General features: G+C 43.2%; 1 pseudogene; it reads right to left on the bottom strand.

Moving 5' to 3' along the window:
* Positions 1 to 7,018: 7,018 nt before the first annotated feature.
* LOC124417513 lies at positions 7,019 to 19,193 on the bottom strand (annotated as a pseudogene).
* Between the last annotated feature and the right edge of the window lie 336 nt (positions 19,194 to 19,529).

The raw sequence follows: 19,529 nt of genomic DNA, 5'->3' as shown, positions 1-19,529 counted from the left end.
TCAGTGACTGAGGGCATCGCACGCCATGAACATCACCCTGCTGACACAAGGGCACTGCAAACACAGCAGCAACTCCTGGCACCGATACCTCCGGGTACAACAAGCACAGGGCATTGGGTTGCTTTGGATGCAGTTTGAGCGCTGAGGTCTTCATGGAAAGCGCCTTGCAGAGCGCATCATGTCCTGCACCAGGCAGCGCATCTCTCATCTCTCCAAACATTGGAGCTTTGAAGCTGCACATTGTTTCTTGGGAATTTGTCACACACAACTCCAGAGCACTTCCAGCTCTTCCCTGGCAATTCACGGCTTGCACAGTGCCAAACGCAACCAAGAAAAAAAGGCAAGAAAGAAGCAAAGGCCATGGCTATGCACACAAGCGGCCAGGAAGGGTTCAGCTCCAGAATGAAACCTGCACAAGTCAACTCAACAGATTCCAAGGAATTCATTGACACCTGACACAATTTGCAACGCCAGAAGCACTGCCACGCAAACAGCACCGTATTGGGAAAGCAGCACGTCCAAATCAGCCCCCTTGCCCTGCTCTACCCGCTCAGCGGTGTGTCAAACACACAGACTCTCTTGCTTTGGCTCACGGCAGCCATCAAGCTCATGCTTTAGTGACACAGAGAACTCCATCTCCACCTACTCCGTGTCTCGCTAACCACAAGCTCGGCTGGGAGCCGTTGCTCAGCCTGACACCACAAGCAGAAAAGAAGCGCACATAAGCAGATGCTCTCATCCACACGTGCAAATCTGGGGGCGAGGAATAAAAGGCTCACTGGGCCATGGGCAAAGCAGGGAGCAGATGATAGGCAGGAAACAGGAAGGAGTTCAAGACCAGCTCTCTTGCACCAAAGACAGGGAGAGCTGAGTCAGCACCACGGGAGGACTTACGACACAGCTTGAGAGCTTGCAGAGACCTGAGGTTGCCAACGGAGGCCGCCAGGGTAACTCTCACCAGTCTTTTGCAGGGCTCTCACGGATGCTTGCGATGCTGACTTCCACTGCCTATGTCATCTGTAGAAAGCCCAGGTGACAAATGCTCAGTCTGTCTGGGTAATGCTTCTACGCTTCCCCGGTTAGGACTGAAACAAAAGGAAAAAAGAAAAGCATGCAGCCCGATGAAATTTGCCTCTCTACTGCATCTGTCAGAGTGACATCTGCACCCGACTGAAGATTCATCCAAGTCTGTGTTCCACACAGCTCCATCCCAGTGCCAAAGAGAAACACGGACAGTGATGTTTAGAAGACTCTTTGTGCAGATACAAGTGCAGGGTGCATGTGCATTCTCTACAGCAAGAAATCGCAATTTCTCAAGCAGTACGACTTATGGGACGGATGTCCCCCACTCCCGTTCCCCGCTTTGTCCAGCACCGGGGGGGAAAGGAAGAGACACTGCCATCACCTACCCAGACTTCTTGCAGGGCCTTCCAGACGCTCTCACATCACAGGGAGAAGCGGCACAGCTCTCGTGGCACAAAGCTCGGAGAAGGCTGCAGAAATCAAGGTTGCCGCCAAGGTGCTGCTTTCAAACAACAGGACTTAGCGGGCACGAGACGGGAAAGACAAGGTTCCGGTTCAGAAGCCTCCAATCCCTGTGCATGTGGCTGTCTGCAAAGACAACAGCTGCCTGCTTTCCAGCAGGGGGACGCTCACCCAGCAAAGCACTCACCCAGCAGATGCCTTTCCTACAATCATAGCATCAGCAACGTTGGAAAAGACCTCCACGATCATCCAGTCCAAACACCCACCTACCACCACCATTTCCTTCCCACTAAGCCACGTCCCTCACTACAACATCCAGTGTCCCTTGAACACCTGCAGGGACAGGAACTCTATCACCTCCCTGGGCTGAGCACTCACTGGGAGAAGGTCTTCACAACTAACCTCACAGCTTCATTGCTCTTCCCTGGACACACTTCAGGCTTTCAGGGTCCCCCTTTTAGTGAGGGGCCCAGAACTGAATGCACTAGGATGCTGTGCCAGAAATGAGAAAAGATTCATTATTTCCCTGAGACCAGTTAGAGCTCTATCCACTTGGGAACACTGCCTCCCTGTACATTCATAACAATATATGTATTTATACCTGCAGAAATCTGTCTAAACTGGGTGGAGAGAGTATCAAATACAATTTGGAGAATCTTTCCAGCATAACATGGATCTTCATGCCTTTTTTGTTGTTGTTTTTGATGTTTCCCCAAAGAGTGACTTATGGAAACCGATGGGGTTACTCATAGAATTAAGCACAGTTTGCTTTCATCACTGTGAAGGCACAGGGCACATATATATATCATACGTCATATAACACAGTTTTGCAACACAGCATCAAGCATCTCAGAAGTGAAATCCTTCCCTGTCTCCATATTAAGCGTTTCACAACAGCTGTGCAGAATTTCCAAAATGACGAGCCTTTTAGTTTGTTCCACACTTGGCATCATTTAATCACCCAGTTTACAAAACAGATATAAATCCTGGGGGCTTTGCTTCATAACGGGACAGGTTTGGAGTGGGTGTGTTGCTAATTCAGAATGGTGTAAAGATTCCCAACTTGTGAAAATGTACAAAACACATATTTGGAGACTACGGAAGGAGTCACAACAAACCTGAAGCCTTTCTCCTCACGACTGAACCAAATAATTGATGTTGAAACCTCTCTCATCTGATATTCTCTTTTCAGTAAGGATATGTTCCATTAGAGGATATGGTACGGCCTGGTGCTTTATTTCCGACCAGCACATCCAATTGGACTTAGTTGGTACCTTGTGTATGGGGAGCTATTGAATTTATCACCATAGTAGAACTACAGACATTTGGAGTCATCTTCACACTTCATATTTGTACTCCGCCACAAGTAACAGAAGGATTTCAAGGATCAGAGTCCCTCAGTTATGAATTGGACTCCTGCTTTTCTCGCACTTCTTCCTTCTTGCGTGTTTGGATGTTGATCTGAGATCTCTTGCTACATGGGCATAACATCACCCAGCTGAGACTATGAAGTACTCCGAGACCTTCAGTACTTAATGCTGTTTTCTTAAACCTCTAACATGAAACTAGTCTCCCACCTGTCCTAACTCACTAGTGTTCTCTAGGAGCTTCCCTGGGAAGGTTTATAATAATTTATGCGTTAATCCCCGCGGGTTACCCAGATCATGAACAGAGCTCAGAAGGGGTTAGGAGTAGAGCGACACACAGCTCCGCTTCGCGCTGAGGGCAGTTTTGGCCCTCCGAGCTTGCCGTAGCCACCCTGCGCTCTGGCGCCGGCGGACCGGAAGTACTCGTAGTCACTATGGCAGCCGCCTGCGGGGGGTTTGAGCTGCGAGGCTGTGGGGAACGGTGCCTTTTGAGAACGGTGTTTTTCTGAGCGTTTTATCTTCACCGGGTGGTTTTCTTCCTCGATGTGTCGAAGGAACAGTGATGGAGAGCCAAGTCTCCATGCTGTCTGAAACACAGTGACCCCATGCAAATAATCTGTTGGTAGTGGCCCTCTGGCCAGTATTGTGTCAGGAAGTGTGCCTTCAACTTAGCTGCCAGACTGTTGAACTCCAGAGCATAAGGAGATTTCTATGGCACGGTATAATTCATCGGAGCAGAAAAGAGTTTTAAGAGTCCCCTTATGCTTTGCCAACACAAGATAACCACTTGAATGTGGTGTCTCCTGTAGGCTCTCTTCAGCTGTTTGTAAAAAACAGTAAGAAAAAAATTATTATCTTTTACTATCAAGTGATGAAAAAAGTGTTTTTTTCATCTGTGTCTCATTTAGACCATGAAGAAATTCCTGTAAACAAGGCAGGAGTTTAATTTTTTAGTGGGAACGTAGGCGATAATTTAGTTAACTTTCTGACTGATACCGGGATTATATCAGGATGGTGAGCAGTCACCTGGGGTTTCTGCAGGGCTCCATTTCAGGGCCAGATGGAGGACTGCATCAGGGGAGGGTCAGGGTGGAAAAGCTTCTGCACCAGAGGTTGACCGTGCACAGAACAGGTTGCCCAGGCCCAAACATGCCAGAGTTCAAGGAGCCTTTGGACACCACTCTCAGACATAGTGTGGCTGGCTTTATGTGGAGGCAGGGGTTGGTTTTATGTGGAGGCAGGGGTTGAACTCCTATGATCCTTGTGAGTCTCTTCCAAGTGGCCATTCTACAATGGCCTGGAAGGCTGTTAAACAGCTTTTGGTTGTGGTAGTTATCAAGGTGATACAAGCATATAAAATCTGGTACCTTAATGCTACTCCTGTAGTGAAAGAACATTTATAACCAAAGAACCTGCCTTCCTCAGTAGGTAACTTAGGAGACGTGCAAGGAGTAATGGCCTGCAGATGCCTCTGTATTACACTGTGCAGACAGAACAGCCAGCGCTATGGAAACTTAATGCTACTGATGTGGGGGGTGGAAGGAGCAGTTAGCAAGATCTGCATCTCAGGAGGTCTGGCAGACTGGTAAAAGAATGCTATCCAACTTAGCTTACAGGGAAAAGGAGGAACGGCTGCTGTCCTATTCTTCTTTCCTTAGTAAGTAACAGAGTTAGAAGCGTAGAAGAGAGTTAACAGCATATCAACTTAAGGACGGTGTAATAAATCAGTGTTATTTAGGTACATGAACAAACATAACAGCCACACAGACCCCAAATCCCTTTTCTCCCACTGGTGTCCAGTAGTCCCTTAGTTTGCTGACAGATCGGGCTGCTCTCTTCTCTTAAAGCAGCACTTGTCTCACTGCTTTGCTTCGCAGTCAGAATTCTGACCTTCTGACCTTTTAATACCTTTTTTTCTTTTTTTCAAAAAATCTTTCCCTCTAGCTGCAGGTCAGAATGAAACCTCAACCATGGTCAAAACGGTGGGAGAGGCCGAAATACAACATAAAAGGAATAAAATTTGAGCTACCCGAGAAAAAAAATGAAGGAAGCACAGAAGTGGAAGCAGCCCTGGCTGGAATTCGATATGCTGCGAGAGTACAATACTTCAAAACAGAGGAAAAAATATGGAGGGAAGCGAGTGAAGAGCTGAACAAGTAACAGCTTTGAGTTCAATGTAAGAATTGTCAGTTTTCAAGTTTCATATGCAAATAAAAGACAGTGAAATTTCAGCAGTTCTTGTCTGAATGTTAAACTGCCCCTTCCTGAAAACGGTGTTACAGTGTGTTCAGCCCTGCTGCTGCCTTCCCTTCTAAATCACAACTAACAGAAGGGGTTTGCAGTTACTGTGTTGTCACTTCCAAATAACTGTTTCTTCTGCCTTTGCCAAGTAGACAGGGGCCAATTGTGAAAATGCTTCACTCAGTAGGTTCAGATGGGGGCTATGGCAGGGAAGCAGATGTACAGAAGCCCAGCTGGACAATCTGAGTGTAAGTGCTGCTTAGCTGTCCTGTAAAGGCACTTTTGAAATGACATCTGATAAAGCACCAATAGTAACCTGACAACAAAGCAGTAATACCAACGTTTTGAAACCAGCTTGAAAGAATGAAGCCAGATTAGCTGTTACTCCAGTCAGATTGTGTGAATGGGTGCAAGGTTCACCACAAAGTGGCACGGTAGGTTCTCAAAGATACTCAACTGGGATGGGGCTTCTGAGCTCCAGTAAAAATCGCCTTCCCCTGCTTACCAGTCATGACAAGTGACGTCTGCAGCCACTGGAAGAAGCCTCTACAGACGTAAAGCGTGAGAGAACCTATTCCAATTTCATAGCAGCACAAGACTAATTTCTTTGGGAGCAACTTTCCACATGAATAAGGAAGCAGAGGAGACAAAAGCAAGCACGGAGATCACATGCTTCAGCTGATTACCCATCAGTTGTATTTTCTTTGCACTCAGGAAAGTAGAAGTGCACAATTACTTACAACAGAACTCCTAAATCCTGCAGATAATGAAGCGCCAGCAGTGCCACAGTTTTTTTCCATACTTCACATAACATTCCTGTCGTGTTCAAGACTTGAAAGCGTTAAAAGTCTCATTAACACAAAGACATCTTTACTTTTCAAAATAATGGTTTTGCTTTTATTTTAAAAGTCATTGTTGTCTATAACACTGATGAATGCTATTTACAATTAAAACAGTTTACAAAAATACATATTCTGTAATAAAAAACAACAGAAAAACCATAGGGAATAAAAGCCTCCAAGAGTTAAATGGAAGACCCATACATAACATTTTAGAGAAGCAGGCAATTGCAAACTTAGCAGAATTTGTGACGCGCTGCTGTTTCTACAATAAAACATCTTTTTATTCTGCAGCAGTAATATTTACTGCACATATACGGAGTTACACAACATTAGAAATCCAACATGGGTACGGTGAAATGAGGTTTAATGGGTCTTACAGGGAAGCAAAAGGTAAATGTCCTTAGAGAGCCGATTACTAGAAGGTAACTGGAGTTGTTGTTCTGCTTGTCTGATAAATGAGGGCGAGTGACAACTCCAGGTGTGTGCACAAAGTCCAGTCTGTATCTCAAGTACAAAGCTCCACTACAAATCATACTCTGGAGAAGAGTAAGTGTAGTTAAGACGTTCTCCTGCGCAACTTCTTACCTTCCTAAACACCCGTTTACCATCAGTAGATGTTCATAGATCAAACTTCTCACTGCATACAGAATTCCTGCTTCTGTGTCAAGGTCAAAAAGCTATGAAGAACTCACTGTGAGTTTGGTAGAGTTATCTCATTAAGTGGACGATAAGTTAGAGTTCAGTGACTCCCGAGTCAGAGTGATTTGGTGTGGTACTGAAAACAGCCTGTGAAGTTGTCTGCTCACCAGCAGTGGTAACGTTACAGGCACTTACTGCAGTCATCCTTCCCAAACAAACAAAGCAATGAGGCTTCGTCATATATTTCAGAACACCTGCACTTCACACTGACCATTGTGATTCTATCTAGGAGTAGATGGCATCAGAAGACAGTTGGAAAAAAAAAAACAACAAAATATTTCACAGTAAAACAACTGCAGGCAGTCCACTCATTAAACATGACCACTTTTTTAGAGTGAGCATCAGGCTTGTTTCAGTAAAAGAACTGCTGCTTCAAAGAAATCCTTATTTCCTGATCACAGATTTAAGATGTTCCCGTTTGCACTCTTCAGTGAGCTCTTCAGCAATACGCAGAGCCTTGACTTTCACCAACAGGAGAACAACTTCTTCAGTTTCATCACTATTACAAAAACAAGTTGACATAGCAACACATTCACACCTGACTTCAAAATCAATAAAGCTAAAACGTGCCTTGAGCTACACTGACCACTAACTGCACCCAAAGTCTAGAGCCTCAAACTAGCCTGAACTAGTACTGCAAAAGCGATCCATTTTACATTATGGATTGCATCTTTAGTTGTACGTAGATGTTGGAAGTACATCACTGAAAGTGTTAAATGCATGAGGCTTGAGGAATTTAAGAATCATAGAATCATTAAGGTTGGAAAAAACCACAAAGATCATCTAGTCCAACTGTCAACCCATCACCACCATGCCCATTGAGCCATGTCCCTAAAAGAAATACTAACATAAAGAATATGAGCAAGTGCTGCATCCCAAAGAACATGTTGTTTGTTACCTGTGGTTATTCCTGTGAAGCATACGTGCTCACTGAACCAAATGCTGGCAGAAGTTCACTGACTCGGGGAGAGTTGACCCACTTCCAAGATTTTGGAACCACCTTTCTGAGAAGCATGCAACCACCTGTTCACCCAGAGAGTATTCTGAAAGAAAAAATAGAAAGAAAAAGAAAAAGGCTTTCAATAACATTAGTCACACCACTTCTGGCAGACTTCTCCTTTTGGCTAGTTCAGTTATTATTGGCAGTGTTTACTCTTCAAAAAACAAAACCGTCATTTTAAGCAGTTATTCCTAAAGCCTGGGAACAAATGCTTGCTTTGAAATTCTTTTATACACCAAGGTCATTAAAAAACAAACAAACAAACAAAAAAACAACTTCAAATGTTAAATAATTACACTTCAGACTACATCTGTCCCCATGGAAATAAGACCTTTCACCTCTTTACACTTCTCTATGTTTTCTGGCCCTGGTGGTGTGTTGAAGAGGTTCAGAAGAAGGCAACGATTCAGCAGCTTGCTCAGTCCCACACCACAGACTGTGTCTTCCTGTACAGTCTCATCCCAAAGGAGAACCTTGGAGAGCAGCTGCAGTAATGAAGGAACAGAACATGCATATCTGAAGGCTGAGGGTGCGTTAGAACCTCCTTTTTAAACTCAAAAGATACCATGTCCATCCAATCTCAGTACTCAAAAAACAGGATTTATTCTCTCCAAACTGTCAGAAGATCCCCAACATAAGCACATTTTCAACCATTCTGCACATCACCACTTCTAAAGAGAACCCTGACAGTGAGGATGGAAAACAAACTGAAAGGAGAAAATTTCAATCCACAGTGAAAGACCACCGGTCTCGCTTTTAGAAACATGTATTTGACAGGACATTTAAGTCAGGCAATACACAATCTCAGAGGGTGATACCAGAATCTTATGTCTGTTTCATGTCTGCCAGGTATCAGCACTAAGCTCCCTCTTGTCTTCTCTGCATCTGTCCATGACAAACCCTTACACAACAGCTTGCCCCAGCAGTGAATATGGCAAGTCCTCAACATTCCCAAATTCCCTCATTTTTCTACAGGAATGTGCAACATGGCAGCAGGAAGCCTATGCAGAGCTGTCACCATGGCCTTGTTAGCACACACAGCAGGGGAACTGAGACGTTAATGTGTTTTCCTGCATCTAAACCTCATCTTTAGTACGAATCCAAATACACTCATAGAGGAAATGGATCTAAGAGGGAATTGAATCACAGGCATTCAGACATTCCTAAGTCAGCACTTTAGACTGAATAAAGCTATACTAATACGCTTACACGCACATGCAGGGATTCTATTCTACAAGAGCAACATGGGCACCGTATGCACATACTGAGGAAACAGACCTATCCACAGAGTGCCAGTGACTGATCTCATGGAAGGTTAGCAGGAACAGATGATGAAATTAAAGTCTCTTGACTACGTATCAGAGGTGGGTGAGCATAAATAGCTCACTGACGAAAACAGCTAACCTTCCTATTAAAATACCAAAAACTCTCAGGAATCAGATTTGACTGAAGATACATTTCCTCAAAGACGACAGTCTACTTTTAACTAAAATGATTTTCACAGACAAGATCGGTGTTTTTTCTTTACCTCAACAGCTGACCAAAACCGTCTGCCTTGGAATTTTGAACATGGCGATGATTTGTCTTCCACAGTGCTGGTCAAAAAAAGAGGAAGAGGAAATAAGGATTTTGTTTGACCTGAAAGGAAGACAAACAGACAATTCATCTCTTAAACATCGATGAATTACAACTATGGGATTCTTTCAGCAGTGACAACCAGAATAAAGGTCTAAGGAAACAGCTGTAAACTGAAACTCCTTGCAATACCCAATGGAATTAGCAGTTGGAAACACTCGAGTATGTGTTTAATGGATTCTCAGCAGAACAGCACTGCTTGTAACCAGACAAACATGCTGCATCAGGCTTAGCAACACTTTCTCCCAGCTGTGTCTTAACCCCACACCTACCAGACTCTTACCAGTTATCCTCTCTCTAAGAGCGTCCAGCAGTAAGCATCAGCAATATCAACTATTTCAGGAAAGAAAGGAGGGGTCAGGAGTAGAAGGGGGAACAGACCACCACAAATAACACAAGCCCTCAGATACTCCAAGTTAAGATCCCAAAACCAGACTCTGGGCTGTGCCCCATAAACTAAGAACTTTCCATTTATGAAAGCTTTTAGTTACAGGAGCAAAAAAGCACTAAGTTGACTGCGTAGTTACTCTTGTCAGAACGAGTTAATAAACATTAATGTTTGGTAACTATTCCTACAATGAAACAGTAGAAGGCACAATTGTTCATGTGGAAAAGCAAAATGCTAATTCAGTTGAATGCAGGAGCCACTGTATATAATAGACACTAAGATCACGACTGCATTAAAGACCTGTGAGCAAGTCTCAGCTTTAACCATCTTTCTTTCTTTCTTTCTTTCTTTCTTTTTTTTAAACAAAATCCTCTTGGATAACAAGATTAATGTATTTTCCAGCTATGAGGTTCCATTAAAAAAAACACAACGAAACACCACAGCTACTATACAAACAGAACCTTATCTAAAGCTTCTTCCTGAAGCCAAGTGTGGCGACTGCATAAACGTTTGTTATTATTTCTTTTCATACTAAGGGCCTAAACATCAACTTAGTTTCACCTACTTAATGCTGGATAAACTCCCAGATTTACATGAGAGTAAAACCAGAACTGGGCTAAGTGTACGTTACAGTGAATATTTACAGTGAATGCATACACTGCATCAAGAACTTCCTTCGCCATTACCACAGCAGCCTTTACCTGTTTTGCCTGGCTGCATTCCCTTCTGGACAGGACTTGTTTTTCAAACACGTTATCACAAAGCTGTGTATGGTTCTCAGTCTGTGAAGTCGATAAAGGATCCCACACATTCTTGGCAAATGCTGAAAAATAGGAATTATTTCATTCATGATATCCAAGTGGCTATCTGCTCTAGTTTCAAGGAAGTAAACATTCAAAAAGCTAAACCTTTCATTTGCAGTAACCTTAACAAGTAATTGTAACTATCAACATAATTTTACATGACCACTTATTTAAGGTTTCATTACCTAGCTGCAGTGAACGTTCTCAAGACAACCTTAATATACCTGTAATTTTTGGCAGGATAGTTTTTTCAATCACTCTAGGCAAAACTTCTTCATCAGGATCATCATCTCTTTTTGATTCAGACGACTTTTTGGCATCGCTGAATCCTTCTACAGCTCTGAACCAGGGCATCTCTTTCAGGTCTGTAGAATTCTGCTGAAAGATCATTCCCGTTAGTTGTTCAGCTGTCAGGATTGAGAGAAAAAGCTCCATGCAAAAATATATCTAATGATACCAAAAGATTCTCATTTAATAGTTTTACATGGATTCTAATCACAGAATGGACCAAAGCAGCAAGCTAAAACTGAATGTAAAGCTAGATTTCAGAGGGTTAATAAAGGTGCAAGTGATTCATATACAAGCAACCTGACAAGAGGAAAAGATGTCCTCCTTCTAGTTAAAACTCTTATCTCAAGCTCTGGAATGCCTCTATAACCCACGGCAAAGCTCCTGTACAGAAGTCTTCCCTGCAAGCAGCATGCCCCCGTCCTGTCATACTTTGAGATGCCAGAAATAGCCACAGGTCTTGCCAGTTAACAAAGGTGAGTACATCACAGTAGACAAGTTTGCAAAGACAGTACAGACCAGAAATGCAGCGGAGCACCGCCTGCCCAGAAGCCCAGAGGATATCAGAACACACAAACACACACACACAATTTTTCACAAAAATAAAGTCTGGTGATGCACCTACCTCAAGGGTACTCCAATTTATTAATTTGAACTCTGACTAATGGATTTAAAAGCTTAGGCAGGCAAAAACTGGTGTAAGCATCGCAGTAAGAGTCGGGAAACTTCTCTTTCCGCTCCTGGAATTTCAACAGGATTTTTCTGATGTCACAACAATCTGCACGGACATCTTCAAAGATTGTCTTACTCTCCTCTAAAACGTTATCTATGGATAATATTCAATAGGAAGGAGAAGAAACAATCACAGAATTTATTGAGGCATAAGCTGAACAGTTCATGCACCTACAGAACAGAAGAAATATCTTTATGATAACAGCATTTGTGCTTCATCTTTCACACCTCTTACACTGAAATGGGTTTTAAAACCAGCACTCTGGCAAAGCCTTTTTCAGGAAAAAAAAAAGATACAGAAGACCACAAAAAGACTTCTGCGGTTTTGAACAACTGCACAGATTGAAATACCCATTACATTTCATATTTTGTATGTCTCTTAAAAGCTCAGACAGGAAAATCCTCCTTCTGTTATTCAGCAAATACGCACCGTGCCTCTCCCAGCTCCTCGTGACCTGCTCACTAAGGCAGTTCAAATCTCAATTTAAAATACATTCCAACTTTGGACAAAAAACTGATTAAACTAAAGAAGCCTACAATCTTACCTATTCTTCCTAAGGCATTGGTCAGAATTGTTTAAATGTATTAATTCTATGCTGTAGAAAATAAACGATATACCATTCAAAAGGAGTATTTCTTCACTCTCCCTTGAAAATCCTTCTCAATACGGGAGGAATTTTGCTCTCATATCCTGACCAACCTTTGCTCTTCTGCAATTCAGTCACCTCTGTCAGAGCCAGTTCTTCATCACTCGGCATGCCTTCGTGGTGACCAGCTGTTTGTGAACGCTCTCTCAGCTGCCGCCTGCAAGTCCTGCATTCTGTAATGAACTCAGGTGAGTTATTCACCATGTACATACGTAAAAGAAAGCTCAGTGATATACTAAGAACACCCGGTGAGAGCAATAGCCTAAGGAAACACAGTGAGGAAGCAGAAGTAAGTATGCAACCCTAGAGACACAGGCTGTAACAGTAAGGTACTTTGTGAGCTGCCAAAGGACATTAAAAGCATCTCTAACGACCTTCACTTCACCACATTCATACTAGGAACTCCCCCCACCTGAAACACCAAACATCTAACATGGTACTCCATACTATCCCTGCCAGAGGTAGTCTGTAAGAAACTACTGCGCTCTCAACAGTCCATCATCTCAGTTCTATGTAGCTTATGCAACAACTTGCATAGAAACTGAGACTGCATCCAAGTCTCACTGGGGCTAAAAAACGTTAGTCCTGGCACCACATACCAAAAGAGCATGCAAAAATCAACAATAAAATTATATTTATACCTATCATTTGCATAGCATACCTCTTGTATGTAAATATTGGCATTACTTAACGTTAAAGGTTAACAGCTTGCTTCAAGCAAAGTTTTATTACGTCGTTTTTCAACCAGTAAAACTCTTAAGTCCTTACCTGTGTCTAAACAGTGATGAGTCAAGGCACCAATGCAATCTGAACAGTTTCAGAGCTCCCAGTAACTTAAGGTCAGCAGCAGACCCTGACGTTCAAAATGTAGCACCTGGCCTACGCTGATAACAGAGGGTAGGTTAGATGTTCTGATGCACCCACTGCCACCCCAGCAGCAACAATACCACCTGCCTATTTTTGTCATCTGTGCAATAATCACAACAATGTTTTTAAATGGCTGCTATTAACGCAAGTACTCTTTTCCTCTTAACACCTGCTCTCAGCCTATGACACCACGTTACAAAATCATACGTGCAGCTAGTTTTCTCTAGTCAGCACTTTATCCTGTGTACTCAGAAACCTGAATCCACGAGTGGCAGTTACAAGAAACTGGTGCCTCTGGCCTCTGTCTGTTCACAGCAGCTCCTAGCATACTGCTCTTTGCTTTCCTAAACAGCTTTAAAGAGGATCCTGTAACAGCCTAATATCTACTGGAAAACTGACTCAGTTTTTCTTTTCAAGTACTGATAGACAGCCACTGAGATCAGTAATTCAAAACTGACTGAGCATTTGGTCATGCTATATTCACCATTCTACCACGGAGAAGTGATACTACGCGTCCTACTTCGGTAAGGATTTCAACTAGGACATCTAGTACAGTATGCCCACTGACAACAGGGAGGGAGAAAACATTACACATGAATATAAAATGTAATCCAAGAATTAACTCTGTGTTTCTACTTAAAGAATGAGATTTCAGTAAGAAAGTAACTGGTAACTTCATACTAACTTGTCAGATGCTGCATATAAGTAGATTCTGTTTCCAGCTCATCTTGCCTTCCCTTCAGTACCGACATGGCTCGCTGCTGGAGAAGTGCACGCACAGCAGATTCGAGCTCAGTTATGTATTTCAGATGAAATATGGTAAACAGCAATCAGGTTTGAATAAAACAAATGAAAGAACAGTTTTCACAGGCTTTCAAGCATGAGGGTGAGATGAGAACAAGAGCATTACAGTCTGAAAAGCAAGAGCCTGCTCACTGCAGGTTTTTCCAGGCTGTTTAAGACTGAAAGCCACAACGTGAATGCCAATTGCCTATTACAGGATGACCAAAGACCCTACCAAAAAGTGTTCAACAGGACACTATTGGTACAATCAGTTTGCTTCAATCTGCCTTTGAACACCTCGCCATCACAGGAAACATCTCAACGAAACCTTGTACAGTTATGTACAGTTACATAAAAAAACACCTCAGGCTGCAGCACAACTGACAGTAGTTAGATTTGACAGTACATTCTCTGGAGGGTACCCTCATCGAGGCCAAACTTTGTGCAGCATCTTTCAACCTTCCATCTTTTATTTTTATTTTCTATTTTTAATAGTTAAGGTTTGCAGTTAAGGAAAGCAACACAGCAGATAACATAGACAAGTCCTCACACAACCCAGCTAAATACCAACTCAAACCTAACGTAAGATCCTTATTACTAGTCACACGTTGCAAAGCAAATACATTTTGAGATCCCAAAACTGCACGCAAGTCCCACCTCTCATACAGCTTTGGGACACTCTCGTTACTACACCTGAAGAAAACTTCTTCCAATAACATTCTGTTTTTCTCCATCACAACCCAGGTGAGCCCACAGCTCAAGCCAGCGTACATAGACTACCTTAATCATTTTAGGTTACTGTGAGGGGTGGTCTGTTCCTCCTTTGTTTCCTGTGACACTCAAGTTTCTGATAGAATTGACTTATAACTGGTCGTCTCTCATCATCAATTCCAAATAAGAAATCTCACTTTTGCCTTGAGAGGATGCAGGTTCATCATTTTAAAGAAATGGGTGGCAGCGAAGGGAAGGAAAACACGCGTACTTTTTCATTGAAACTGTTTACTAAGTTCTCTATGCATGTCTTCATGCCCCTGTAGAACCTGTAATTCATAGCAGCATCTGAAGGCTTCTCTCATTCCTGGGCAGTTATCTTTGAACTGTCAATGCTCTCCACGTGTTTCTCATACTCTCTCTGGTGGGCACGGGGCACATCCTGCAGTGATGCCATCCTAAAAAAGAACACACTCAGACAATCAAAACCACGACAAGTCAACAGTTAACGCATTCCTGAACATCTTCCGCTTAAAACAAAGCACAAAATCCTTGCTAATAGCAGCACCTGCATTGGAGCAAAGAAGAACTGCAAGACTTACCCATACCAACGTTTACAGAAGCACTGTGTGTGGACAAGATTCATGCTTTGGAAAACATCAAATGTCACTGACGTAGTGGTAGTTCTGAAGGTACCACCACTGACATTTTACCCATATTCCTCTACACAACATGCTCCTAAAGAACATAATATGGCAAGTGTAGCGACGTTACACTGCATAGATTCTACCCAAGTTGATGTGGGTAGGAATACAGCATACATCAGTGCGTCCCACTTAATTTATACCAACTTAATATCACCAAGCTATTACTACCAGATGTGTTCTCCCTCCCCTTCTTGTTACTTTCCAAATAGGTCTCCCACTCTCGATAGTCTTTCACATTTGATTGTACTTGAACTCCCCGCATCACTTCATTCATTTCTTTCCAGTGATCAAGGCCAAAAAAAAAAGCATACAATTCCACAGAAATATTTAGTCCACTTCAGTGGAAATTCTTTGAACACAAGCAGGCCAGCAGCAGTCTGTACAAAAGAGTATACATACACAGAGGTTCACACAAGTGAACGGCAGATGTTTGTGTTTCAGCTGCACGATGTCTGAACTTATCAGTACAGCTGCTTCTGGCTGCGTGAGCACTGAGAGGTGATGGGGATGGCTATCTCGGTAGCTGCAGATGCCTGACCCCACCTGTCCTTCTCACACGCTCCCTTGCAAGTTCCCATCTCCACCCAGGACATCTCAGCTGCCCACTGCCTTGTCTGAACAGGCTGAAGAGCCACGACAAAAGGACTGACAGCCCCACCTGCCCTCAGTGAAGTTCTCCTTCCTTGGCAAACATAACATTGTGCCTACGCTCCTTTCAGAACCACCACCATGTACAATAAAGCAGCAGATTCTTACAAGCGATAAAATGCTTGAGAAGTCCAAACGCTCCCCTGCAACAAAGCATTGCCATGTAAAGTTAAAATCTGCAATGCTGTGCTAAACATTACAATAAGCACAATACACAACTAACCCCAAAACCCTTCAATATTCGCAAGAAGGAATAAGACTCCAAAGCTGTCATCAGCTGTGACAGAATGAACACCTCAGCAATTAACACTAAAAGCAGTACTTACCCTTCAGTCAGTTGCTTTTTCATAGTTTCCAAGTTCACAGCTGGTAAGGAAACACGGGGACCAAATGCAGGTTTAGCTGGTTGAGATTTACACAGGGAAGCATCGCTGTAAGTTTCCTAAGAGAGCTGCAACACTTTCAACACATAGTTTATGCAAATTAAATATAAGTTTGTACACAATTGATGTAAGTTTTGCCTCTGCAGCTTTAGAGGTCAACAAAACATACCATGTGAACATATAAAGCATATGACAAAAAGATGTACATTGGAATGATCAGATTGGGCAATTTCTGTACACCACAAAAGGGAAAGCGTATATACAAAAAGCTGTGTACTTATGGTGCAAAATGCATACACCATTCACATCCATCAGTACAAAGCAATCTGTAATTTAGGGTAAAGCAGCCCTCCTCTCAGTCTGAAGACATCAATGGCTTCCCTCAATATATAACGGTTCAATACCGACAGCTGAAACCTCACAAGTAGTACAGTTTCTAATACAAAAAGTAGAAATAAGCTATAGCCAAACAATGAAGATGAAGATAGAAGTTTCATTCTGACAACTTGGCTTGACTGCAATTATAACTTAAATACCATATCTCCAACCACATCAACACGGAAATTAAATGACATTCTGCATTCTAAAACAGCAGGAGTCTGCAGGGCAAAATCTAGCCCGAACACAGTGACTTGGAGTAGTCGAGTCCATGACCGAGGTCTGCTGCTAAAAACTTCTGCAATCTTCTGGACAGCAAAAACTGAGGGGTTTCCAGAAACAAATGGAGTATGAGGACCTAAGAACACCAGTTATACTGGATGTGAAATTCAGCAGCAATCTTCCCAATCCTCGAACCACTGCCATGCAGCAGGCAGCAACTTCTACACCTTTCCCTTCTGACATGAAGAACTGGTAACTCAGGTTTTCCTAGTCTGATATAGAACAGAAGATTCAAGCCAAAAACAACACAACATCAGAGAAAACATTCCTGCCAATTATTTACCGGGAAAAAGAAAAAAACAATCTCTCTCTTGCCTATGAGCAAAAGGCAGATTTCAACAGTTAGGAAAGCACATATCACTTGAGGGAGTGCAACAACTTTCTTAATTTGCTGTTCTTCCCTCTTTGTTTCTGCCTCATCTTCACTTGATCCATCGCTCACAGGCACTACAACTTACATCAGTCATTAGCACACCTCACTATGCCCTTTGCTTATTTCCATACTCCCTACCCAACCTCCTCCTTCAAAAACAGTACCGCTTCCCACAGCCATTACAAGTGATAGAAACAGATGACAGCAGACGAAAAGCCTGTACACAAGGACCACGTCCAAATCAGAAGATGTAGGAATGGCAACTGGAGTTTGCAGAATCCATCTTCGTTTACCCAACCGTTCCTCAGATGACTGCAGTACCAGAAGAACAAAGATAAATGTCTCAAAGCAAACCCGTATATCACATGAGACTTCAAAAACAGACTACAACCTGGGGACATCACACACGGAAGATCCTTAAGTGTTCTACAATGCACAATCTACTACAGACACAGAAGTTTCTCTATACCATTTACTCCAACAATAGAGTCGGACCATACCTGCGTATTACTTACAACCATTATCCAAACAATAAAGCGATTGGTCTACAAGCCTGGCAAACCAGTGCTTTGTAAGTGAAACTGCAAACAGCAAGATGAGTTAAGGAGCGATCGAAAAGCCACATACGCTTGGCATGCAGTAAGTCTGCTTACTTCCAAAGGGCTGGCTGGCTCTGGTTGGTTGCTTTTTGTTTGTTGGTTTGTTTTTACCCCTTTCCCATAACAGTCGTAATGGGAGTGTGTGGAGAGCAGGAACAGCCCACATAAACCTCACGGACCACCAAGCATTATGGTCTTTTGTCAAGGTCAAGGGCAAAATTTTGCACTGCACTCTTCACTGGGCAAGTCTCACATTCTTCCGGACATCCATCAGTAAAAGACACAGCCTCTCTCTGGGAGAAAAGGCACCAACTCATCCACGCATTCAGCCATCCTACACCAAAGAGTTCTCTTTTTAGGAACAAAATAGAGATGATTCCTACCAGGCTCGTCCTCATCCTCTGAATCACCGCCTTCTCTTCTCTGAGAAAGCTGACGATCATTTGAAGCATCAAAGGGAAGATAATCAGCTCGGGTCCTGGCGAGGTGACATCTCCTCCGAGCAGCCGCAATACAGCCTGCACTGGGGACATAGCCTGCACGCAAGGGAAACAACGTCTGAGCCAAAGACTGAAAGCAGCACTCTATCACTCCGAGTGCCAATAACCACCACAATTCAGGAACACTGCACGATTCTGAACTGAAAACACAATGTCTGTCTTATAAGCTTACCAAGTTACTGAATATCAACAAATGGAAAGAGATCCTTAAGAAATAGCTCTTAGCCTGAAAACAGACCCTTTCCTTTCAAAGGAATCAACATTCCGCTATTTTTCCAGCTCTTTCACAGATCAAGACTGCTACACCAACCGAGTTTACAAAGGAATCCAAACTTTACTAACAAAACAGTAGATAAAGCTAATTTTTACCTCAAAGTGAATTACGAATCACTAAACAATTTTGTTTGCTGCTTTTGTATTTCTTCCACTATCAATGGTTAAAATTTCTAATCTGCTTCCTGAAACTAATACAGAATTATGATGACAAACACCTGCCATCAAAAATACCAAGCAACCGTCACTATTCTTTCAAGACAGCCCTGGCTCAGCACAAACAACATGCTTAAAAACACCCAGTAACCTGGCCTGGTGATAACTCCTTCCTCCTCTGGGATGCATTGGATTCATTCTCAGAGTCTGTGCTGTTGTAGCCCTCACTCGGTGAAGAATAACTCCCTTCCTTTGTTTCTTGAGCACCCTCCGTGTTGCAGTCCCAGGCTCCAGCTGAGGTCTTTCTGCTGTAAGAGAAAAAAAGGAAGACTCATTATTTCATTATTAAGACTCAGTTTCAGCAGCTGGAAACTGATGCACAGTGTACCTGCTTACCAGCAACCATTCAGACTACAAGGAAGCAACACAAATCCATCTCCACCTGACAGAGATGCCTCTGACCAATGAGAGCCCGGGGGAGGGACGGGCAAATGCTGCTCACGGGGAGCTCCTCCTGCCGCTGCTGCATGCTGATGCTGACAGGGCTGCAGATGCTCTGCAGGGCCAGCTCGTAGCTGGGAGCCAGGAATGGACACGGCGGGAGAGACGAGAGAGATGGCGGGGAGCAGCCGAGGCATCCAAGAGCATCCAAAAGCAAGGCTCCTCCGTAACGAGGAGCCGAAGACACCGCGTGCGTAGGTGCGTACCCGAAAAAGCGCATGCAAAACGCTGTGTGCGCGGT

The sequence above is a fragment of the Gallus gallus genome, chromosome Z (genome assembly GCF_016699485.2).
Source record: "Gallus gallus isolate bGalGal1 chromosome Z, bGalGal1.mat.broiler.GRCg7b, whole genome shotgun sequence".
In the NCBI taxonomy this organism is placed as follows: Eukaryota; Metazoa; Chordata; class Aves; order Galliformes; family Phasianidae; genus Gallus; species Gallus gallus.
This window is presented reverse-complemented; position numbering and strand designations above follow the sequence as displayed.